Source organism: Schistocerca americana, chromosome 2 (assembly GCF_021461395.2).
Source record: "Schistocerca americana isolate TAMUIC-IGC-003095 chromosome 2, iqSchAmer2.1, whole genome shotgun sequence".
Classification (NCBI taxonomy): Eukaryota; Metazoa; Arthropoda; class Insecta; order Orthoptera; family Acrididae; genus Schistocerca; species Schistocerca americana.
In genome coordinates, this window is record NC_060120.1 from 73,933,857 (window position 1) to 73,960,230 (window position 26,374).

General features: G+C 43.3%; 1 protein-coding gene across 6 annotated transcripts in view; it reads right to left on the bottom strand.

The window, feature by feature from the left end:
• Positions 1 to 26,113, bottom strand: part of LOC124594427 (leukocyte elastase inhibitor-like) — a 153,513-nt gene extending 127,400 nt beyond the window's left edge. For 3 of the 6 annotated variants that reach the window (XM_047132802.1, XM_047132800.1, XM_047132801.1), the window contains exon 1: positions 26,050 to 26,113. The gene's annotated coding sequence lies outside the window, so the exon portion shown is untranslated. Of the gene's footprint in view, positions 1 to 25,962 lie in introns of all 6 variants that reach the window. The other 3 variants (XM_047132799.1, XM_047132798.1, XM_047132803.1) reach the window with 2 other exon arrangements.
• Positions 26,114 to 26,374: the final 261 nt, after the last annotated feature.

Below are 26,374 nucleotides of genomic sequence, written 5' to 3' on the forward strand. Positions count from 1 at the left end.
GTCTTCTTCAGTGGGACATCTCTGATATACACTGAAGCGCCAAAGTAACTGGTACAGGCATGCGCATTCAAATGTAGAGATATGTAAACAGGCAGAATACGGCGCTGCGGTCGGCAATGTCTATATAAGACAAGAAGTGCCTGGCGGAGTTGCTGACGACACAACACTATATACCACTGGCCGTATCACTGACGCCGTCGTCGCCCGCCTCCAGCGACAGGTGGACGCCACAGTCACCTGGTCCCGGACAAACAAAATAGCCCTCAGTGCCGCCAAAACTACGGCAGTGTATTTCACCAAATGGCGCCCAGTCCTCCACCACAATTTTCGATTGCGGGCATGCAGGTCCCCTGGTCCCCGACGACCACCTGTCAATGGGTCCAGATGGATCACAAGTTACTACTCCACCGTCATGCAGAGTATGTCACCAACAAGGGGCAAATGCTGACCAGGGCTTTGTACCCCCTCTTCCGCATTTGGGGACTTAGCCTGCATACCAAGCTCCGCACCTGCCGAGCAATTAATTCTCTTGCCTGCCCTCACGTATGGTTGCACTGCAAGGGGCACGATTTAGTGTTACCAAGATGAGGACGTCGCAGCGCCCGCAGGACAAGGTTCGCCCGTGGAGCCTGCTCGCCCTGCCACTCAAGAGAATCGTGACTCTCCATGAGGAAGCGGATATCGTCCCCCTCAAGACGACCATACGCAACAACGCGCGGTGGCTGTATGATAAGGTGGATGCCCTGCGGGACACTGTCCATGGGCTACGCCACGTTGGGACGACACTTCCACGCCGCTGGCATCGACATAGGCTAACGATAGGCTTGCCACGCCCACCACGGATGCCTCCTTTGGTGGGACTAGTGCCCCATTCTACGTCCACTATTTTCTCACCCTACCTGCCCTTGTCGGACTAAGTTTTTATGCGTGACTGATGAGTACTGTCACCCTTGGAGGGTGTTCCAACGCCACACCTCCAACGTGTATTGCAGTGACGCAGCTCACTGCCCTGTGGCTAAATTTACTGCCCCACCAGTTAGACCGCGAAAGACCGGTGATGCTGTGTTGCACCGCATCACTAAAAAAAATTAAAAAAAGGAGGAGTTGTTAGATCGGTCACTGCTGCTACAATGGCAGGTTATCAAGATTTATAGTGACAGTGGAGTAGTAAGTTGTGATCCATCTGGACCCATTGACAGGTGGTCGTCGAGGACCAGGGCACCTGCATGCGATGGGACACAGCATCTCCGAGGTAGCGATGAAGTGGGGATTTTCCCGTACGACCATTTCACGATTGTACCGTGTATATCAGAAATCCTGTAAAACATTAAATCTCCGACATCGCTGCGGCTGGGGAAAGAACTTGCAAGAACGAGACCAACGCCGACTGAAGAGAATCGTTCAATGTGACAGAAGTGCAACCATTCCGAAAATTGCTGCAGATTTCAGTGATGGGCCATCAACAAGTGTCAGCGTGCGAACCATTCAACGAAACATCATCGATATGGCATAAAATGTTCTCGGGTTTACAACCGCGTCAATTGCTTAAAACTACACCAGCTTTCGGCCAAGCACCGCACAATGCGTGGCAGAGGCTGCTCTGTACCACGACTAGACATTTCCTTTCCTCTTCCACTCGCAAACAGAGCGAGGATGAAACAACTGTGAATATTCTTCTGAACAGGGCCTAATTTCTCTTATCTTCGGAATCCTTAAGTGAAACGTACGTTGGTGGCAGTAGAATCTTGCTCCAGACAGCTTTGAAAGCCGATTCTCTAAATGTTCTCAGTAGTGTTCCTCGGAAAGAACGTAGCCTTCCCTCCAAGGATTCCCACTTGACTTCCCGAAGCATCTCCGTCACACCTGCGTGTTGTTCGAACCTACTGGTAACAAATCTAGCAGCCCGCCTCTGAATCGCTTCGATGTTTTCCTTTAATCTTACCTGGTATGGATCTCGAACATTCTCGTAACACCAGAGCACAGATCGTTCTAGTGACTTGTATGCAGTCTCCATTGCCGATAAACCACACTTTCCTAAAATTCACCTAATAAACCGAAGTCGACCATTTGCCTTCCATACCACTATCCTCAAATGGTCGTTCCATTTCATATCCCTTTGTAACCTTACTCTCAAACATTTAAACGACGTTATTATGTCAAACGAATGCTGTATCCGAACATTATGGCTTTGTTTTCCCTGCTTATCCTTATTAATTTATATTTTTCTACATTTGGAACACCAACTAGAAGTTTTGTATAAGTCATCTTGTATCCTCCTACACTCACACAATTACTACAGCTTCCCGCACACCGTAGCATCATCAGCAAACAACCTGCAGATTAACGACGAGGAGCGGTGTGCTGGCCAGCCTGGATGTGGTTTTTAGGCGGTTTCCCACATCCGACTACGTAAGTACCGGCCTGGTACACACGTTCAGCCTCAGTTATACGATTTGAGACGTTTAGAAAAAATGTTCGCACACTTTCAGGTGGGATAACACTACACGCAGACAATTGAGGTACACCAATTCCGTCCTGAAGGGGAAAGGGTTAGCGATACGAAGGACCTTGGGCCAGCCTCCACCACTGACATTGCTAAATCCGATAATTAACGTGCTGAACCTCTCGTCAGACAAATAAAGGCCAGGAAAAAGAAGAGGAAGACATATGAAATTAAGAATCTGGAGATATCCTCCCGTAGAGCCTGCGAAGAAAAAGACTTATTACGGCATGTACAGGGACATTTAAGCAGTCATTCTTCTCAAACTGAATATGTGATAACAACGGGAAGAAATCCTAACATGTAGTACCATGCTAAGTAACCTCCTCTATGCTTTCACAGTGGCCTACACAGTGTGTACGTAGAGGCATGAACTCACTTAGGGACAGGTAGAGAAACAACAGAGGTGCCCCCAGCATACATACGTGGGCGCGGACCTTGGACGGAGCAACGTTTGGGGGTGGATATGCTACCTCGGTCGGAAGATAGAACGGCAGATCGAATGATGTAAGCGGTCGGGGCGGAGGGGGGGGGGGGGGGGGGGGAGGGAGACGAAAGCGACGCTCCGGATTTCCAAACGGTCAGTTCACCAGCGCACCTGATACCTTATGATGTTAAAGTGGTAGCTTGGCGAAATACGAGGCCTGTTCAGAAAGTAAGCTCCGATTGATTGCCAAATTGAAACCACAGTGAACATCAGAAATGTTTTACTTGTAACAAATAGCTACACCTTTCAGCTACTTCTCTACGTAGTCGCCGTTCTGACTTAGACTTTTGTCATAGCGTTGTACCAACTTTTCAATAGCCTCCTCATAGAAGGCAGCCGCTAGTGCTTTCCGCCAATTCTCCACGCTGGCCTACACCTCGTTGTCTGTGTCAAAATGTTGTCTTCAAAGACAGCGGTTCATGTGACCAGAGATGAAACTCAGGGGGAGACAATTGCGGACTGTATTGTGGGTAATCTCACATTTCCATTTGAAAACGATGCAGGAGCATCTTCATTGCCCCTGCAGAATGCGGCTGAGAATTGTCTTGAAGAAGAAACAGCACGACAGTTATGTAATGTTAGCTGCATAGATTCAGGCGAAATTTCTCACCAGGCCCTCGTACTTGGCGGCAGACACTATTTTCTAGACATCTTTACGCACTCACTGCGAGCTCAGAAATTAGAAGAGCGACGTGATGCTAACTGGGGTTATACTAGAGACACTACCCAACACATCTGTGCAAAGCTTTATCGGATTTTCATAGTCGTTTCCATTTCGCGACCGATCGGAGCTTACTTTCTGAACGCCCCTCGTATTATATCTGTTGGACAATGACATCCAGCCGATCACCTGTGGAGTGTTACGTACTGAAGTACGCCACCAGGGTCTGAAGAAATACATACGTAAATTTAGTAAAATGGAAAATATACAGACATCTATTACTGACATTCTTGAAGTTAAATTTGGAGACGCTGTTAGCTTTAGGCTGACTTATCAGGGGTTTATGTCGAGCCCAGAACTTACATGGAATTAAAACTGCCCGTACCGCCCCTAGATACACTACTGGCCATTAAAATTGCTACACCACGTGCTACAGACGCGAAATTTAACTGACAGGAAGAAGATGCTGTGATATCCAAATGATTAGCTTTCCAGAGCATTCACACAACGTGCTGACGCGAGGAAAGTTTCCATCCGATTTCTCATACACGAAGAGCAGTTGACCGGCGTTGCCTGGTGAAACGTACCATCACGTTTCCGACTTTGATAAAGTTCGAATTGTAGCCTATCGCGGTTGCGATTTATCGTATCGCGACATTGCTGCACGCGTTGGTCGAGATGCAATGACTGTTAGCAGAATATGGAATCGGTGGGTTCAGGAGGGTAATACGGAACGCTGTGCTGGATCCCAACGGCCTCGTATCACTAGCAGTCGAGATGACAGGCATCTTATCCGCATGGCTGTAACGGATCGTGCAGCCACGTCTCGATCCCTAAAACCATCTGCACGAACAGTTCGACGACGTTTGCAGCAGCATGGACTATCAGCTCGGAGACCATGGCTGCGGTTACCCTTGACGCTACATCACAGACAGGAGCGCCTGCGATGGTGTACTCAACGACGAATCTGGGTGCACGAATGGCAAAACGTCATTTTTTTCGGATGAATCCAGGTTCTGTTTACAGCATCATGATGGTCGCATCCGTGTTTGGCGACATCGCGGTGAACGCACATTGGAAGCATGTATTCGTCATCGCCATGCTGACGTATCACCCGGCGTTATGGTACGGGGTGCCATTGGTTACACGTCTCGGTCCCCTCTTGTTCGCACTGGCGGAACTTTGATCAGTGGACGTTACATTTCAGATGTGTTACGACCCGTGGCTCTACCCTTCATTCGATCCCTGTGAAACCCTACATTTGAGCAGGATAATGTACGATCGCATGTTGCAGGTCCTGTACGGGCCTTTCTGGATACAGAAAATGTTCGACTACTGCCCTGGCCAGCACATTCTCCAGATCTCTCACCAATTGAAAACGTCTGGTCAATGGTGGCCGAGCAACTGGCTCGTCACAATACGCCAGTCACTACTCTTGAACTGTGGTATCGCGTTGAAGCTGCATGGGCAGCTGTACCTGTACACGCCGTCCAAGCTCTGTTTGACTCAATGCCCAGGCGTATCAAGGCCGTTATTACGGCCTGAAGTGGTTGTTCTGGGTACTGATTTCTCAGGATCCATGCACTCAAATTGCGTGGTAATGGAATCACATGTCAGTTCTAGTGTAATATATTAGTCCAATGAATACCCGTTTATCATCTGCATTTCTTCTTTGTGTAACAATATTAATGGCCAGTAGTGTAGATCTGTATTTTAACCTTCGTAAAAAATTTCGCGTGAACTTCCACATCCTTATAATAATCATAACCCCTCATGCTTATGCAAACGATTCACAATAAATATTATATTAAAGTCAAATCAGTACGCATGCGACAGCATGCCCTACGTAGTATGTTCCAAAACGTCGCGTATAAAACCGGGATTCTGCCGGGCTTATACCTCGGGTTCTATTGGTGATAAGTAGCGTCAAGTGTTTTGGATACTCCTTGGGCTAGGGAGACGTATACCCAACAGAAAGAGTGACTACCATGAAGTACGGGGTCTAAGTATGAATATTACACACTTCCTCCTGCTTACGCAAAAGAAGCAAACCGTTTCGTTCCTTTTGCATTTGATGTGGTCTACAGTGGGCCTTAAAGAACTTATGGAGGCGCCATTAGTTCATTGGTGGTTCCTTACAAAACAAAAACAGTTTATTTTCCATTTCTTCTTACCAAACCCGAGGCGCGGGTTCCAAAACGACTATGCACTGCAAATGGTTGAAATTTTTACCATACATTCCTGAGATCTTGATCTCGAAATTTTATTGATTTCTGTGCCGTTTTCCGAGATACAGAGGTTCAAACTTACCCTACTCCAACGCCTAAAAGACGCTCGTAAAATCTGGTATGAAGCGAAATCTAAATAATAAATAATCGCAGCAAACTGTCCAAATCTAAACGCTATATTCTCTAGGCATGTATCTAGGACTGTTCCAGTTTTCAAAAATCTTTTTTAATTCATGCGTGGTTCCTTATAAAACCCGTAAAGAAGCATTTTTACAATTCTTTTCGTACCAAAACTGAGCCGCGGATTCGATGAAGGCTATGCGTACAAAATTGCCGAAATTTTTACTATGTATTCCGATCTCGAACAACCTTGTAAATTTTATTGATATCTTTAGGCACTTCCGAGGTACAGACGTTTAAAGTTCCCTTACATGTACACGTAAAATACGCACATAAAATCCGGAGGCAGGTGAAAACGTAGTTCGTAAGGTGAAGTAACTAGGGAAAAAAAATGCTGCAAAGTGTCTTCATGATCACCAGAAGGGTTTTGGGAAACGCATGTTGTAGTACCGAAGCACAGGCGAAATTTTTGAGCTCGTAAACCCGACCAGAGGTGTAAAATTAGTCTTGCATTATTTCAATTTTACGCCAGTAATGTAAGACAGTGATAGTGAGATTACAGAACGGAGGAGACCGTGGCTGTGAGACACGAGATAGTGACAGAAGAACACAAAGTGATAACGACAATGAGTTGGGCTGAATGAATGAGCGAGAAAGGGAAACTGGGAATGGATGGATATAAGCGAGTTACAGTGACGGATTAGTATGTAAGCGATTTACAGTTATGGGAGTTTGTGGGTGTGAGAGGTGATGCAGTAACTGCCGAGCGGACATAAAATTTTGACTGGGGAATATATATTAAACTCAGCTTGATTACAAATTACTGGACAAGTTTTACACGCATGATGAAATTTTCTTAGCAGATTTTGATCTAAATACGTATAACACTTACATAACAATTTTTATCCTTCTCTATCAGCAACATTTCGCGTGGGATAAGGCAAGATGCAGAAAAATGGCGTACACAAATTCACACCTGGAAGGAGGAGGGGGGGGGGGGGGGGCAGAATAGGCATCTGATCACGCTCTACCACTAAGACAGTCAAATCCAGAAGAACATGCCAAACCCGAAAAGATGTGGGATAAGCCAGTGGGAGACGAAGAAGAAGAAGAAGGAGAAGAAGTTGTAACTAAAACGTGGTTTCAATATTACTCGTATTTCTGTTTAATTTACCAAAACACAACTTTAATATAAAACGGTATTCTGCACATAGCATGGTTTCATATAGAAAGCTCCTTGATTATAAAGTTCGCACTAGTTAGCAGCTAGAGTGTTTGAAGTAAAAAGCTTAATCAGTAGTAACGCTACAGACATCACGGACGAAGCTGCAGAAGATTCCAGACTGCAGCATACGTTGGGCGGCAATTATTAAACACGGCAGTCTAAACCATTAAGTAAACTACTAACTGATTAACCCGGTTGGTGGTCCAATGCTCTTGGTTCACGGTTCATATTGCATGGGGGCTTAATTAAATAAAATGCAAATATTTTTGGTAGCTGTTTGTCCGATTACGCTGTCTCGCAAACGGTTGGCCCTGACTAGTATTATTACGCTATCTGAATGCATAGAACAACAACAAAGAATAAAATGAAAATTTTCTGTTAACACAATTAATTAATTAAGTCCCCAGCAACTATAAAACCTACGAAACCAAAGCACAAGTGTAATTGTTCTGTGTGTGGGAGTGTGACTCAACGTACACATCTGGCACGGTTCTTCTTCAACAAGACAAGAAATTTTAAATACCATTTATACTGACGTGATAAAAAAAATTAGAAATACTATAATTGCGTAAGGAAAACAGAATTACACTCTAATACAAGAACACAAGCCAGATGCTTTGTTGACTGAACCTGTAATGACGCATTATTCAGGACATTGAAATAATGAGAAAAAAAAGAAAAGTGGTTTGTTACCTTAATTTATATTGATGAAAAGCACTCTAATCATTACAATATCTCCACACCGACTCGCTACTACCACATCTCAACCAGAACTCTCCAATGTCACATCTCAGCAAGCACTCTCTGCTACGAGTTCTCGACCAGCACTCTTCACTAGCACATCTCAACAAGCACTGACTACTACGAGTTCTCCCAAAGCACTGTGGAGGCGGCTGAATAATACTCTTTGGCGCAATCTCTGGCGCAGTGGCTTAGTGTAGCCACCTTTCAATATGTCCACTTACTAGTTGCCTATCTAACGCCTTCGAGGGGCAAAAAGAAACTGATTTTCAGTACTTCATATAATTGTCGGCTGAATTTAAAAATCTAAAATGCTGTCACAATCTACTCATTATGAGGCACAATCAGTGATTATAAACGTAGGCTTCCGCGGCCATTGTCATAGTTCAATAAAATTTTTCTGTGTTTGTGACCGCACTGTCAATATGTAAAACTACCGACCTTTCGGTCACTGTTGCAAGTGACCCTGAAGAAGATCACTTGCATCAGTGACCGAAACGTCGGTAGTTTTACATATTGACAGTGCGGTCACAAACACAGAAAAATTTTATTGACTACAATCAGTAATGTTACGCGTATGGAGCCGAGCTAACAGGCCGCCTAGAATTGGTATGAGGTGAATGGGTTTGTGTGGCTGAAATCTAGCAGACCCATGGATAGGGACGCGGCACTGCCGGCTCAGCCGGACCACCGTGGCCGAGCAAGCTGCAGCAACTCCTCCAGGCGACGTCAGGTGCAAAGGCGTCAGCAAAGGGCCGGATGTAGGTAAATCCATTACGTGGGATTTGGACAGCTGTCACAGTTTTAGAAGAAGAGACGGTGCACCAGCATTGGCGGAGTGTCAGACAATTATTTATTGAAGATGTCATTACTTTTGTGCCGGCCGCTGTGGCGGAGCGGTTCTAGGTACTTCATTTCGGAACCGTGCTGCTTCTACGGTCGCAGGTTCGAATCCTGCCTCGGTAATGGATGTGTGTGATGTCCTTAGGTTAGTTAGGTTTAAGTAGTTCTAACAAGGGAACCTCCCCATCGCACCCCCCTCAGATTTAGTTATACGTTGGCACAGTGGATAGGCCTTGAAAAACTGAACACAGATCAATCGAGAAAACAGGAAGAAGTTGTGTGGAACTATGAAAAAATAAGCAAAATATACAAACTGAGTAGTCCATGCGCAGGATATGCAACATCAACGAGAACGTGAGCTCAGGAGCGCCGTGGTCCCGTGGTTAGCGTGAACACCTGCGGAATGAGAGGTCCTTGGTTCAAGTCTACCCTCGAATGAAAATTTCAATTTTTTGTTTTCAGACAATTATCAAAGTTCAGGCACTCACACATAATCAACTTCGCTCTCCAAAAATCCAGGACATGTTCAGATTTGCTTGGACATATGCAGGATTTGACGGTCTACACACGGAAAAATTTGAAAACGTTAAAAACATATGTTTTTATAGAGCACAGGCAAAACTGTGCGACTGTGAAACTGTTTCATTCATTTGTTGCAGTTTATGTGACAAACTCTTATGTTTTCATCACTCTTTTGGAAGTGATTATCACATCCACAAGAAAACCTAAATCGGGCAAGGTAGAAGAATCTTTTTACCCATTCGCCAAGTGTACAAGTTAGGTGGGACGACAACATATTCCTGTCATGTGAAGCACATGCCGTCACCAGTGTCGTATAGAATATATCAGACGTGTTTTCCTGTGGAGGAATCGGTTGACCTATGACCTTGCGATCAAATGTTTTCGGTTCCCATTGGAGAGGCACGTCCTTTCGTCCACTAATCGCACGGTTTCGCGGTGTGGTCGCAAAACACAGACACTAAACTTATTACAGTGAACAGAGACGTCAATGAACGAACGGACAGATCACCACTTTACGAAAATAAAGAAAGCAAAATTTTCAGTCGAGGGCAGATTTGAACCAAGTACCTCTCGTTCCGCAGCTGTTCACGCTAACCACGGGACCACGGCGCTCCTCGCATCACATTGTCCTTGATGTTGCCTATCTTGCGCATGGACGACCCAGTTTGTATATTTTGCTTATTTTTTCATAGTTCCACACAACTTCTTCCTGTTTTCTCGATTGATCTGTGTTCAGTTTTTCAAGGCCTATCCACTGTGCCAACTTATAACTAAATCTGAGGGGGGTGCGATGGGGATGTTCCCTTGTAAGTGTAGGGGACTCATGACCTAAGATGTTAAGTCCCATAGCGCTCAGAGCCATTTGAACCATTTCCAATACTTCTGACAGATATTTATTTAACTGTTGATTACAATTCCTATGCAAAATCATGGTAATTTACGAAATGGTCAACAACGTGTACTAGCTGACACCAATGTTGAAAAGAGAACCAAGAGACGCTTCCATCAAGCACACATAAGATTGTTTAAATGATATAAAATGAGCGCACTTGTGCAAAAATTCTGGGTTATTTATTTATGAACAAAGCTTTTCTTGTAATTATTCTGAACAGTCTGAGTGTGACCGCTAAAAAAATGGTTCAAATGGCTCTGAGTGCTATGGGACTAACATCTGAGGTCATCAGTCCCCTAGAACTTAGAACTACTTAAATCTTACGAACCTGAGGACACCACACAGGATTCGAACCTGCAAGCGTAGCGGTCGCTCGGTTCCAGACTGTAGTGCCTAGAACCGCTCGACCACTTCGGCCGGCTGCGACCGCTAGTTTATTATACTTCTTTCTTTAAATATTTTTGCAATGTATTACTTTAGTGTGGGAAGTGAGTTAAGTTGAGCCAAATCATGTCTCTAGAACTTAAGAACGACATACTTTTGTTTAGGATGGCTTTCAGCCAATGGAGAAGCAGACAATGGCGGAACACCATTGGAGTCAAGTGGGGTAGGCTTTCTTCGATCGGTGCACTCCAGCGGGCAATTCTGGACAGTTTTCGTTTAGATCTTGAAGAAGACACTTTCATGTTTGCAGTAGAAGAAGGTAGACCCGCCTGTGGTAACGAATCGTATTTGATCTTGTAGGTAATAGTTTCAGGGTGGTGATGGCTGCTACGGGACTCTTTAACTTCCGACTGCATTGCAGAATTGAGATTGGATGTGGAATGAGTTTCTACTCATTATCTTGTGTGCGTCAATTTGTAAATCATCATGTTTGAACTGTTTTGAGCTAGTGAATATTTCGTGTATTGTGATCACGAAATGGGCTTACTTTTCACGTGTCTTGGATGGCGTGTGTTAGCTCGCACCACTGTTGAAAAAAGAAACATCCTGCTACCATTCTCATGATGCTCTCAACACAACTTTATTGCATTTCATAATGTTGTTTCCTGTTTGTATGTTAACAGTATATTGTAGGACCACTTTCCGTTTATTTGAGATTTTATTTACTGAATAAACATTATTCGACATTTTGAACATTTCTCTGGTATCCGACCGGGTAGCGCCGTAATTTCTCCACAATATTTCGGCAGACGGACACGCTGCCATCTTCAGGTGGTTCCTGACGAATGCTGTGCTGTTCACCTCGCCGCAGTATATATACTAGCCGTTACCCCCTCCACCGTGACTTTGGTGCGGCCGGTGCCGCGGCTACTGGAGGTGGTGGGGGAAGCGGCGCCTGGGTCTGAACTGGGGTCTGCAGTCTCCGTTGTTTTATTTATTCACAATGACAATGCGTAGACTACTTGACTGGACGATCACACCTACAGATTATGATTTGCAGTGATTATCTGGTGGGCAAAAAAGCAGATATGTGCGACTCGACCCTATGACTAAACTGAGCTGCTCGTTTTAAGCAGAGCCCTACATATCCTAGTTACCTAAAATAGGAGCAACATCAGCTAAAAAGTCGCAACTGGTTTACTTGTATGGAATGCTGGTTAGGGAACAACTACACAGCAGCAGAAAACCGATATGTAACACAGCAAATCTTATGTCGTTGTTAAGCACAGTAACACAAGTGTTACAGTTAGCAACAGTGTACGTGTATGTTTTGAGCCAACGTAGCTCATTTCACACGTATTACCCTGACTATATTTTCCATTATCTGAGGTTAGGAGCACTTAACGATTACCAGCAAAGTTTAAGCACAGTTTCAAAACTTTTTTACACTTCTTCTCCTTCACACGCTTAACGTCAAACATTTGACACATTCACTCATTTGCAAAGCAATCAGACGTTTGAAGCTTTTTATAAATGGGCTAATCGGACGTTTACAGGTGAGTTACGAGAGATGTTTCTTAAGTAGTACCGTTTTGAAATTAAAAAAGACGTGCTAAGATACCTTAATAATTTTATTTTAACATGAAAGCCTGTACCTTAATCTACGCACTGACGCCATTACAGTCTGATTCTTCCATGTTTACGTTGTGTACTGAGTGTTTAAGATGCCTCCGATAATCGAGAGTCCCTCCGATTGTGAAGTACGGGCTGTTATAAGATTTCTTAGTGCTAAAGGCCTAAAAGCGATTGATATTCATCGTGAGATCTGTGCAGTTTACGGAGAAAACATTATGAGTGATGGAATGGTGAGAAAGTGGGTGAGAGCATTTAAAGATGGCCGCACAAATGTGCATGATGAACAACGGAGTGGGCGTCCTTCGGTCGTTAATGAAAGTTTGGTGCAGGAAGTGGACAATAAGGTGAGAGAAAACAGACGCTCTACGATTTCCTCCTTGCGGGATGACTTTGCTAATGTTCCTCTTAGTGTTTTGTGTTGTGTTGGCTGAAGAGCCAACACCGTGTTACTAATGGAGGCCGAAATGCACGCGTTTTAACTCACGCGGGCTGGCGTGAGAAGGGAAGAAGTATACTGGCGTGAGGTCTGGAACATGACAAGAAATGAGAATTCAGAAAGCGGACGTAATTAGTTTCATACTTACCTTTATCCGTTAATGATGAACGTCGCTCTCGACGGTACATGATTCACATTATTATCTGTTGAGAATAGTAACTGAATATGGCTAGGTCGTAGCAAATGACGTAGCTGAAGGCTATGCTTAACTGTCGTCTCGGCAAATGAGAGCGTATGTAGACAGTGAACCATCGCTAGCAAAGTCGGCTGTACAACTGCGGCGAGTGCTAAGGAGTGGCGGCGCTCGGTCTGCAATCACTGATAGTGGCGACACGCGGGTCCGACGTATACTAACGGACCGCGGCCGATTTAAAGGCTATCACCTAGCAAGTGTGGTGTCTGGCGGTGAAACCACATTTTGTATGGCGTTCTGACCGAGCACTTGAATTACCGAAAATTGTGCGCACGTTGGGTACCGACGGATGTGCACAAAACCAAACGCTTAGACAGTGCCTTGACCTTCCTTGAGCGGTACCACAACGACGGTGATGATTTCTTAAGCCAAATTGATACGGGCGATGAAAGATGGGTGGCCTACGTCACACCAGAATCAAAGCAACAGTCCATGGAAGTTGAGCAACGGCATCGTTTTGCTGCAAGACAATGCCCGTCCGCATGTGGCGAATCAGACCAAAGATCTCATTACATCTTTTCGATGGGAAACTCTAGATCAGCCTCCGTACAGCCCCGATCTTGCGCCCAGTGACTACCATCTGTTCCTGCACTTGAAGAAATACCTGGGTGGTCAGCGTCTTCAACACGATGACGAAGTCAAAACAGTGGTGATGCAGTGGTTAACAAGTCAGGCGGCAGACTTCTGTGAGGAGGGTATTCAAAAACTGTTACAGCGTTATGACAAGTGCCTCAATATTGACGGAAATTATGTAGAAAAGTAGATTAAGGTACAGGCTTTCATGTAAAAATAAAATTATTGAGATATCTTAGCACTTTTTTCACGTTAATACGTGGCGTGTTTTTTAAGTAAGTACCGTTTTGAAATTTAAAAAAATTTCAAAACGGTACTTACATCTACATCTACATCTATACTCCGCGAGCCACCTTACGGTGTGTGGCGGAGGGTACTTATTGTACCACTATCTGATCCCCCCTTCCCTGTTCCATTCACGAATTGTGCGTGGGAAGAACGACTGCTTGTAAGTCTCCGTATTTGCTCTAATTTCTCGGATCTTTTCGTTGTGATCATTACGCGAGATATATGTGGGCGGTAGTAATATGTTGCCCATCTCTTCCCGGAATGTGCTCTCTCGTAATTTCGATAATAAACCTCTCCGTATTGCGTAACGCCTTTCTTGAAGTGTCCGCCACTGGAGCTTGTTCAGCATCTCCGTAACGCTCTCGCGCTGACTAAATGTCTTAAAAAAACGCCACGTATTAACGTGAAAAAAGTGGATATACTGATGACCATTACTTCGGCTGGAAGAAAATAAAATATAAAGTGACCATATTACTAGGAGTCGAAGCTGGGACCTATTTTGTAGCGGCTCACTTCTCGGAATGCGTCAATGCACTGTATACGTCTAAATGAATAATAGTCCAGAAATGTTAATACACTGATGGAAAGAAACGCAACATCAGAAAATAATTATTGTTCAGTAATGAAATTTTGGGAATAAATTTGTCTAGGTAACATATTTACGATAAATGATTAACATTGCAGTGTAAGCACGAGACAACCATAGCAGATATGAAGTGATGGTACATTATAAACTGGTATAGCCAGCAGATTGTTGAACGCAAGCATGGAAATGTGCATCCATTGTGCTGTACAGGTGCCAGATGTCAGCTTGTGGGCTGGAGTTCCATGTCTGTTGCATTTGGTGGGTCAATATAGTGACGGTTAATGCTGATTGTGAATGACGCTGGAGTTCACGTCCGATGACGTCATATATGTGCTTGATCAGAGACAGACCTGTTGATAGAGTAGACCACGGCAACACGTCGACACTCTGCATGGAATGGTGGTTTACAACAAGCATTATCCTGTTGGAAAACACCGCTTGGAATGTTATTCTTGAATCGCATCATGGCAGGTCGAGTCACCAGATTTATGCACAGATTTACAGTCAGGGTGCATGGGATAACCGCTAGAGTGCTCCTGCTGTCATACGAAATTGCATCCCAGACCATAGCTCCAGTGTGTCTAGCATGGAGACAGGTTAGTTGCTCTCCCTCAATTGGCCTCCTAACAAACACACGGCCATCACTGGCACCGAGGCAGAACCAGAATCCACCAGAAAATATAACAGACCTCCACCCTGCCGTCCAGTGAGCTCTAACTTGACACCATTGAAGTCGCAAATGGCGGTGACTTGTGGTGAGTGAAATGCACACTACAGGGCGTCTGGCTCGGAGCTGTCCTTGAAGTAGCCGATTCATAACAGTTCGTTTAATCACTGTAGTGCTAATTGGTGCTCAAATTGCTGCTACAGATGCAGGACGATGCGCCAGAACCGTACACTGAAGACGATGATCTTCTCTGTCGGTAGTGCCTGGTCTTCTTGCGACCGTACATTTTCTTGACTACTGCTGCCAGCAGTCTTGTACAGTACATCTACATCTACATACATACTCCGCAATCCACCATATGGTGCGTGGCGGAGGGTACCTCGTGCCACACTAGCATCTTCTCTCCCTGTTCCACTTCCAAACAGAACGAGCGAAAAATGACTGCCTATATGCCTCTGTACGAGCCCTAATCTCTCTTATCTTATCTTATCTTTGTGGTCTTTCCACGAAATATAAGTTGGCGGCAGTAAAATTGTACTGCAGTCAGCCTCAAATGTTGGTTCTCTAAATTTCCTCAGTAGCGATTCACGAAAAGAACGCCTCCTTTCTTCCAGAGACTCCCACCAGAGTTCCTGGAGCATTTCCGTAACACCCGCGTGATGATCAAACATACCAGTAACAAATCTAGCAGCCCGCCTCTGAATTGCTTCTATGTCCTCCCTCAATCCGACCTGATAGGGATCCCAAACGCTCGAGCAGTACTCGAGAATAGGTCGTATTAGTGTTTTATAAGCGGTCTCCTCTACAGATGAATCACATCTTCGCAAAATTCTACCAATGAACCGAAGACGACTATCCGCCTTCCCCACAACTGCCATTACATGCTTGTCCCACTTCATATCTCTATGCAATGTTACGCCCAAATATTTAATCGACGTGACTGTGTCAAGCGCTACACTACCAATGGAGTATTCAGACATTACGGGATTCTTTTTCCTATTCATCTGCATTAATTTACATTTATCTATATTTAGAGTTAGCTGCCATTCTATACACCAATCACAAATCCTGTCCGAGTCATCTTGTATCCTCCTACAGTCACTCAACGACGACACCTTCCCGTACACCACAGCATCATCAGCAAAAACAGCCGCACATTGCTATCCACTCTATCCAAAAGATCATTTATGTAGATAGAAAACAACAGCGGAACTACCACACTTGCCTGGGGCACTCCAGATGATACCCTCACCTCCGATGAACACTCACCATCGAGGACAACGTAACTACATTCCTGCCAAGTCTTTTTGCAATATCGCAGAAGGAACATCCAGCGTCTTGTAACCCTATTACAAGACCTCGTTCAAACTCAGTGAGGTGCTGGTAATGGAGCCTTTGTCGCCGTAATGGCATTCTTGACTAACAACAACTCACCATGTCCAATCTCAGAGGTAACTAAGGCTCACGATCATTACAGAGTGTGCTTAAAGCAAACATGATTTGCACCCCCACAGTGGCGCCACTGGCACTACTCTTATGCCACTGCCGCGAGTTCCGAGTAGACATCATGTTTCAGATGTAGAAACACGCCTAACAACTTTCATGTATGTCATTAACTCCTCCTTGGCGCAGCGATTTTTTTCCATCAGTGTATAAAAAAGATAATCTAAAACACAGGCCCATTATTGGTTTATTATTGTATAACTGCACTACACTTAAATCTTAAAAGTTACTTAACAGGACACAAGACCTGCTTAGGCAACTATGAGCCGTGACCGAGCGAGGTGGCGCAGTGGTTAGCACACTGGACTCGCATTCGGGAGGACGACGGTTCAATCCCGTCTCCGGCCATCCTGATTTAGGTTTTCCGTGATTTCCCTAAACCGTTTGAGGCAAATGCCGGGATGGTTCCTTTGAAAGGGCACGGCCGATTTCCTTCCCAATCCTTCCCTAACCCGAGCTTGCGCTCCGTCTCTAATGACCTCGTTGTCGACGGGACGTTAAACACTAACCACCACCACCACTATGAGCCGTGCTGCGGCTCGCGTTGGTGCTGTTGTACGTTTCCGTCCTTGTTGGAGGCCAGACTGTATCATTCAGTTGACGTGGTTGCGGTTGTTTGTATTCTTCTTGTGTTGACTGGCGCCACTTGATTTGGCAAGCGTTGCCTGTCCGCTAGTGGCAGCAGCGGCGTTATCGATACGCAGTAACTGTGGCCCTATCTTTGGGGTGACTTCGTTGTTCTTCCAGGTCGTGTGAATAGGCAGTTCAGTTGGGGACTCTGGAGCAGCCAAGAGGGCAATGCGAGAACACGCCGGGACCGCTGGTGGCACGCATGCACTGCCAGATGGAAGGGCTGTGGTCGCGAGGGTACACGACCTAGTCGTAAACCGGATCCAACAAACTTTAAGTTGAATGGATTTTAATCCTAGCAGTGAAACCTCCTGTAATGTCTCTTGCAGCGGTCTCTCCGCGATATTTTCAGAAATTTTATAAATTATATGACTCAGTACATATCTCGAAATATCTCTTCTTATCTTACCGATTCCTAAACTTTAATATACGATGATTATCAATGCAAAGTAGTTTCAAACCCTATTATTCCTTGGAGCGTCCATTTACCCGTGGAATAGCTACTCTGCTATCTATGTTTTCTCTTATGAAAAGAATGGTTGGGAGTGCTTGCCGATTAGCCGTGAAAGAAGGAGGATGTATATGTATGTATTGTTGAGCTAGTCGCCATCTTGATGAGATTCTGTATGAGAAGGAATTCAATACATGAACTAAACTAAAGTAAGTGTGTTCGCGTATTATTTAACTGATTATTATGGACAGTGTGTGCTTACTACGCTGTGTTGCACGGGATCAGTGGGGAACGTCTGATTTACACTGGACGAACCTGCCGTTTTGTATGCTGAAGATATACAGTTACTTCAAATAAATAGGCTAACACGGTCTTACCAGCAGATCTCCGGTCTTCCCCATGTGATCACCGAAAGTTAATAATTATTACAAATGTTTTCAGGAGATCGACTGACAATTTTCGTCGCACCGAGACTTCGAAATTGCTTCACTGCCCTATGGAATTTAAGTTAAGCTCAATTTAATCAGGATAGAACAGTATTGAACTGTGTGAATGTGATAAGCCTGCTTTGTAAATGAAAATTCCCTTAACATACGCATGTTTTTACTATCCTGATCAGTGAAGCTAAATCAGGCCGGTGTGAGAGAGGTTTTTAAATTTTTTGAATACCACAAAAAAATTTAAACTCCACCATTGCGAGATCTCGCGATTCTCCAGTGACTTGGGTTCGTGTTGCTGCTCGCAGTGTCGCCGAGACGAAGAGCAGCGAGTGGAGTGCTTGGGGGGAAGGCGGATCTAATTAGCTTTCCTCGACTGCTTGTTACTAATTGCTGCATTCTATGTGTTACTATCTGTTAAGTTCAACCAGCGGTATTTTTCCTGCCTGGTGGCCGCTAACGCTCCAGTGAACTGCCTTGTAAGTTAGAGTATGTAACGGCAGTGTACGTTTCCTCTCCTTGCCGCTACTGTCCAGTAAGACGTGCAGTTTTGACAGTTTCCTTGATTTGTAGGGCGGTTGTTGTTTCTTCTACTCTTGTAGTAGTGGTTCCTTTCCCCTTCCGGACGCTCTAAACACAGCATTCTGAGGATGTAGTGCTGACCGCTGGTTCCGGCTTTGGCATGGTGTTCCATCGTTGCATTGGTTATGGGACGTTAGGTAGCTTCAGCAGATAATCATTAGTCATTCGTTAGACTGCCACTAGTTTGAGTTACCACCTTGTGAAGTAAATGTAACTCTTGGCTGCCTTTCTGATCGCTCGCGAAAGTGTTTTTAGCCTGACCTACTCAGAGGTCGATTCCTGGAGCACCGTCTGTGACTAGCCGTTGTGTTTTATTATGGTGTTATTATTTTATCATTGTATTACCAAGTTACCGCCATTTGTTGCACCTGTTTGGCGATCAGTTGCTTGTCGTTTTGAATTAACCTTGTTATTATATTTGCTGTTTTGTTGTATGTTTCTAATGTTTTTTAATGTAATTGCCATTCTTGGCGTTAAAGCAAGATTAAACGGTTGTGCTACCCAGTTTACTATCATTTTGTCTCACCTGTTTCGTGATCAGTTGCCTGTCTTTGAAATTAACTTTAGCTATTTCTTTGCTGTTTGACTATATGTTTGTTAAATTTTTTTTAACAGTTGCCATTCTTGGCGTTAAAGGCGTTCAGCCGTGACTGTCGCTACTTGTCTTAAAATTCTAATGTGGCAATTGTATTTTTAGCAGTTAACCTTTAAGACCTTGGTGATTTGTTTTCAGTATTTTAATAACTGTAGTTTATAAGTTGCAACAAGTTAAACAATTCTTAATTTATTGCCATTGAGGCCTTCAGCCGTGAAACAATTCTTAATTTATTGCCATTAAGGCCATCAGCCGTGAGTGTCGTTACTTGTCTTAAAATTTTAATTTGGCAATTGTATTTTTTCAGCGAGCTTTAAGGCCTTGGTTACTTGTCTTTTATATTTCAATAACTGTAAATGTAAGTTGCAGCAAGTTTAATCAATTCTTGATTTATTGTCATTAATGCCTTCAGCCGTCAAACAATTCTTAAATTATTGCCATTATTTTATTTTGTTGTTTAATTTAAGTAAATTGTGTGTGATTAAAAGAAAAGTCAACCAACAGTAGCTGATTACGGCGCCGTCCACAATCGTAACCGAACCCTGCCTCCCTCGAGCACCAGGTCTCAAACTACACACAGCCTTTAACTCTCAGCTGCTCATGCCCTGTAATCCTGTGATGAGTGAATTTTATTCAGCAGATCTTTGCCTTACTTTATGTTGAAGAAGTCACAGAATTCCGAACAACTGCTTTACAAACTGACTTTCACGATCAGTATTGCTTTCAAAGTCTCTACTTTCATTTGAGTTTCCTCAGATGCAGATATCGTAGTCATCAGAAGACAAGACATGGTCTAGTGCAGAGTTTTTACTGAGAAAACGTAACAAACTGGACGAGAAGAAAGAACAGGCCAACTTGGAACAGGGTTTATAATAACTAGGGAAGTTAGGAAAAGCCTTCTAGAATTTGAACCCATAAATGAAAGGATGTGCAGACTCAGACTAAAAGGTAAATTTAGGAATATATCAATAGTTAATGCACATGCACCAACAGAGGAAAAAGAGGATATAATTAAAGAACAGTTCTACGAAGACTTGGAAAAAGTATGCTGTGCAGTACCTAAATATGACCTGATGCTAGTAATAGGAGATTTTAATGCAAAAATAGGGAGGAATGAATATCCGTATGGAGTTTCTGGAAAATATTCACTACATGAAGAAAACAATGAGAATGGAGACTTACTACGCCAATTCGCAGCAAGGAATAATATGATTATTAAAAGTACCTGCTTTCCACGTAAAAGGATCCATCTGGGTACTTGGAAGTCTGCAGCCAATGGAGTAGTCAATCAGATTGACCATATTATAGTGATTGCACGCCACTCCACGTCAGTTACGGATGTACGGAGCTGCAGAGGACCAAACTGTGATTCAGACCACTTTTTGATAAAATCAGTCTTGAGAGAGAAACTGTCACTAACAAAGGGCAACAGAATGGGAAAGATGATGAAATGGAATACAGACAAACTGAACATCCCTGATGAAATAAAAAAATACCAAGTAAGTTGAGCAATGAAGAGACCATAGTAGGAGTAGATGAAAGGTGGAACAGGTTTGAAAAAGCCATTAAGGATGCTGCAGAGGAAATAACAGGCATAAGAAGGAACAGAAGAACCCAGGAGTGGTTTGATGAAGATTGCAGGTCAGCAATAGAGGAAAAGAACAGGGCAAGAACAAAAGTGCTACAGAGAGAAACCAGAAATAATGTGGAACAATATAGAGAATTAAGGAGAAGAGCTAACAGACTGTGCAAGAGAAAGAAAATAGAGTGGAATAAGAAGAAATTTCAAGAACTAGAAGAACTAAAGGAACAGAGTGAAATAAGAAAGTTCTATCATGCCATAGGCAAAATGAAGAATAGATCCCAACCAAAAACAACGGCCTGTTCCAGTAAAGATGGGAAAATGATAAGGGAGGAAGAACAGATAGTGGGAAGATGGGCAGAGTATTTCAAAGATACACTAAGCACCAGCCTAGAAGATGAAGAGACAGCTGCACAGGAGGGAAGAGTGGAGCTGGAAGTAGACAATGAAACCAATGAGGCAAGAAAGCCAACACTACAAGAGGTCTCCCAGGCTGTGCACAAGTCAAAAAACAATCGAGCCCCTGGGGAAGACAGCATAATTGCTGAATTAATAAAAACTGGTGGTGAGGCTGTAATAAAGGAACTGCACACATTAATATCAGATATATGGGAAACAGAAACTATGCCGGATAATTGGAAAATTGGAATAATAGTCCCCATTTATAAGAAAGAGAGACAGCTGCACAGGAGGGAAGAGTGGAGCTGGAAGTAGACAATGAAACCAATGAGGCAAGAAAGCCAACACAACAAGAGGTCTCCCAGGCTGTGCACAAGTCAAAAAACAATCGAGCCCCTGGGGAAGACAGCATAATTGCTGAATTAATAAAAACTTGTGGTGAGGCTGTAATAAAGGAACTGCACACATTAATATCAGATATATGGGAAACAGAAACTATGCCGGATAATTGGAAAATTGGAATAATAGTCCCCATTTATAAGAAAGGGGACAGAACAGCATATGAAAACTATAGAGGTGTAACACTCCTAAGTACAGCTTATAAGATCTTCACAAGTATATGAAACGAAAGGATACAGAAGTGTGCAGAAGGCATACTAGGGGAATATCAGTGTGGCTTTCGACCAGGCCGAGGAACAACGGATCAAATATTTGTGATAAGGCAAATGATGGAAAAGTTCTATGAATATGATATAGATCTGCATTTCTTATTCATCGATTTCAAACAAGCCTTTGACAGCATAAATCGGCAAGAACTATACAGAGTACTGAAAGAAGTTGGTATATGTGCTAAATTAATTAGACTAATCAGAATGACAATGACAGAGACAAGAGCAAAAGTAAAGGTCCTTAGCAGAACAAGTGATAGCTTTGACTTTAATAAAGGTGTGAAACAAGGGGATAGTCTCTCCACTGTCCTATTCAACATAGCCCTGCATAGTGCAGTAAATAAAATCAACAAAAGAGGCACCATATTTATGAAAACTAGCCAGATATGTGCATATGCTGATGACATTGCTATAGTAGGAAGAAATACCAATACACTCCTAGAAACATACCGGGCAATGGAAACAGAAGCCTTAAAAATTGGCCTCATAGTAAATGAAAACAAAACAAAATATATGGTAATGTCATAATCTGAGGCCAGAAGAACCCCTAAAAACCTAAACATCAATGGGAAATGCTTCAATGGAGTGTCCTCTTTCAACTACTTGGGACCCCTAATAACAAATGATAACAGTATTGGAAAGGCTATAAGGGAAAGAATACAAGCAGGAAACAGAGCTTACTTTGCAAATATGCAGCTTTTCAAAAATAGCCTTTTTACAAGAAAAACTAAACTGCTAATATATAATTCCCTAGTCCGCCCAGTTATCACATACGGCTCAGAGGTATGGACGTTGACAGAACACGATAAAAATGCTCTAAGAAGTATTGAGCGGAAAATACTACGCAAAATCTATGGGCCAATAAGGGAGGAAGAAGGCTGGAGAATACGCTACAATGCCGAATTACAAGAGTTAATACAAGGCAGGGACATAGTAAAATTTGTGAAATCTCAGCGAATACGATGGCTAGGACACTTGGAGAGAATGGAAGAGGATAGAATTCCAAAGAAAATGATGAAAGGTATGATCCATTCAGTTAGGCGGAAAGGGAGACCTAGAAGAAGATGGATCGATGAGGTAATAATGGATATCAGCAATATGGGAGTCCGGGGGTGGAAAAGAGCAGCAAGTAACCGAGAAATGTGGAGGAAGATCGTTGAAGAAGCCAAGGCTCACCAAGGGCTGTAGAGCTACTGAAGAAGAAGACGTAAGACAAATTCCATTTCTCTATTTTCTGAGGTTTGAACTTCAAATTGAATGCATCATCAAGTAGGCCGTGTGAACGCTTTTCATAATATGGTGCGACACGGTATGTTAGATTAGGAATACGATATTGAAATAAAGTACAGATACTTTTACGGTGCTACAAATGTAAAAAGTTATACGTTGAAACCTCATATAACTAAGAATTTAGTTTTCTTTCTAAAAACCAGAACATTTAGGCATCTTGACACAACCTGATGGAGACAAGTAGTCTAGACCTGGTGTATGGCTAAAATATCTGGCACTAGTCAATTCAAGGAAAAATCGTAATAGATCTATTAATAAAAACTGTGCTAACATTTTGCGTAGGTCCATAGTTTGAGTCTCGGTCCGGCACACAGTTTTAGTCTGCCAGGAAGTTTCATATTAGCGCACGCTCCGCTGCAGAATGAAAATTTTTTCTGGAAACGTTCTTACTTATTTGTAAGCCTCTGTCAGTCAAACGAAACAGCCAGTTTTTTAAACAAATACTGGTAGAATAAACATAAATCACAACAATGATTCACCACAACACACTAAACTACAAACGTACTAACATGTTTTGAAACATGGTGTTACATTAATAATGAAAATTCGTGGAGGTCCTTTGCACAGATTTTTTTAGAGGCGTTGATATTGGAATGGTGGGAGATCAGTAACTCATTTATAAACTATGTTTAAATAGGAGGCTAATGTTATGTAAATGCTGTAATGATTTCAGTACGGTAAGACGGAAACTGAAGTGGGGTAAGCGTTTTCTGAAGTTGGCTGTACAAGTATTCCTACTCATTTCTGTACTTATCACATTTCAAAATGACGCCTTTAGCTTTTATCCTGTGGAGGTGGCTTTAATAACACGCACATCCCAGGAGCATCATAGTGACTGTTGTAGTACGCCTTGGAAACTGCCTTTCGTAACATTATACTTCGCTAAAGCATTCACTGTTTCCAAATGTTGGGTCCCACAATGAGCCTTTATGCATATTAATGTAACATCTTGATGCTTAGCTTTGGTGCTCCAAAATGCATTCAAAAGAACTATTAAATGTTAACGTATTTGCTTGAGTCCACTTGCAGCCAAACGCCAATTTTTGTAAGGCACTTCTACTTAGCACAGCAAAGTTTTAAACTTTTGAAATTCCATGTTTTACAGCTGCCTTGGTTGCCTGGTCCTTAGCTGTGTATATAGAGAGGCTTACTGAAGAGGAGAATATATTTTGTTCGTTTCTGTGACAGGGTGGTAGTTATTTCACTGGTGCAGTTATCGCTGAATTCATGTCTGGTTTCTTAGAGCTTAAGCCGTAGTCATACTAAAAAACTGGATGATAATAAACTTGTAAAGCAACCAGTTATAATGTAAGATATATCACCAAGCCTTCTATTTAGTAGATGTCCGCCGCTTGTGGGTCAGGGATTTTGACCTGCCTGACGGTGACTGGGTGTTGTTGTGTCGTCTTCATCATCATCATTCATACCCATTACGGTCGGAGGAACGGAATGGCAAACCACCTCCACTAGGACCTTGCCTAGTACAGCGGTGAGGGTCTCCCGCATCGTTCCCCTATGCAGTGTGAAGGAGTATGGGACTTCATCATCATATAACTAGTAGATGTACTCGAGATGTTTATCTTCTGTTCCTCTCCTCTTATGTGTTTGACAGATTCCTAATTATTACAAGCACAGAAAGATCTAATCGCTGTTATCAGCCAATGACAGATGCTAAAACACTCCACAAGCACGGCATCAATCGGTAAGGAATTTTTCGTTGTCGACGTTTCGACCTTGGAGCCGCCACCTCTCAATCAGGCAGCTTTTCGGCACCACGAGCAAGGAAAACTCCCTAGCCGTACAGGGAATCGAACCTAGCCCCCCACATTAGGGTCTGTCGCGTTCACCACTCTGCTAGAGAGGCCGACCATTGCACTGAGACATAACTTAATTTCTTTCAGCTGCATTATGTACATTCCGCGTTAAATATATCGAGAAAACGAGTGATTCGGCTGTCCGCAACGAGGAGATAGAGGAAGAAGAGAAACTCGCCTGCATTCCCAATACTGGGCTCGCTTCAGTCGCGAGAATGCAGTTTGCCACACAGTTTGTTTTGGCAAAGTTGAAAGTGTTATTTACAAAGGAGATTTATGCAAAACGCGTGTAGTACTTGTGATTCTCAGTAACTCATGGGATCGCAGATTAGAAAGGATTAACAAAGCTAAACTATGTATTCGTAAAGTACAGGCACGAAATATTTCCACACAACAAATTAAGTTTAGATATAAAGTGCTTCGTTAACTCACTAACAAATTTCATGTTAACATAATTTAGTTGCAGATGAGAAGCTACCACGACCACATATTATACAGAGGGTCCTGCATAACTGTACAATGTGAATCTAACATTAAGACAACAACAAACAAAATCAGTTTTAGACCTAATTTTCGTAGATTACTCGTCACTTGAACATCTTCACATTTCAGAGATTTGAATAAAGAAACGTCACTGACTATGGCACAAAGATGCTGAAACGTGTTTCGGACTATATGAAAAACATGTGTTTTGCATGATAGGTAGACTCGATATCCAACAAATACTGCTCGGACTTTATCGTGCAGGTGACACTTAATTTCTCTCAGCTGCATTATGTACATTCCGCGTTAAATATATCGAGAAAACGAGTGATTCGGCTATCCGCAACGAGGAGATAGAGGAAGAAGAGAAACTCGCCTGCATTCCCGATACTGGGCTCGCTTCAGTCGCGAGAATGCAGTTTGCCACACAGTTTGTTTTGGCAAAGTTATGTCTCAAAGTTATGTCTCAACAGTTTAACTAACTTACCTTTACGCCATGGTGCGCAATGCCCGTGTGGTTAACAAGTAGCAATGCGGTGCTACGTAGCTATCAGCAGTCGATAAGATTACTTACAAGAGAGGATACAGCGAAGCGGGAGACACCTCTCGGCACGAGCTGCGACTAACTGCCGTGGTGTTCTTCCCCGCAGAGTATATACCTGCTATTTTCGACGCCGGGAAGCTCTGACGTCATCTTGTAGCGCGAAACCCATTACCACATTATTTTCCTCGCATCGCTGCCGACGTCCTCTCTGCACATGCAGTCAAGGTCGCTTTCTGCAGTTGACAGCTCTGTAGCAATGTCCTACGACACGATTCACAAAACTGTTTCCTTGCTGCTGACTGCTGCAAAGAAGCGTGAGTGTGTTAACCAAAGAGAAATGTCTGAATAAGGTGCG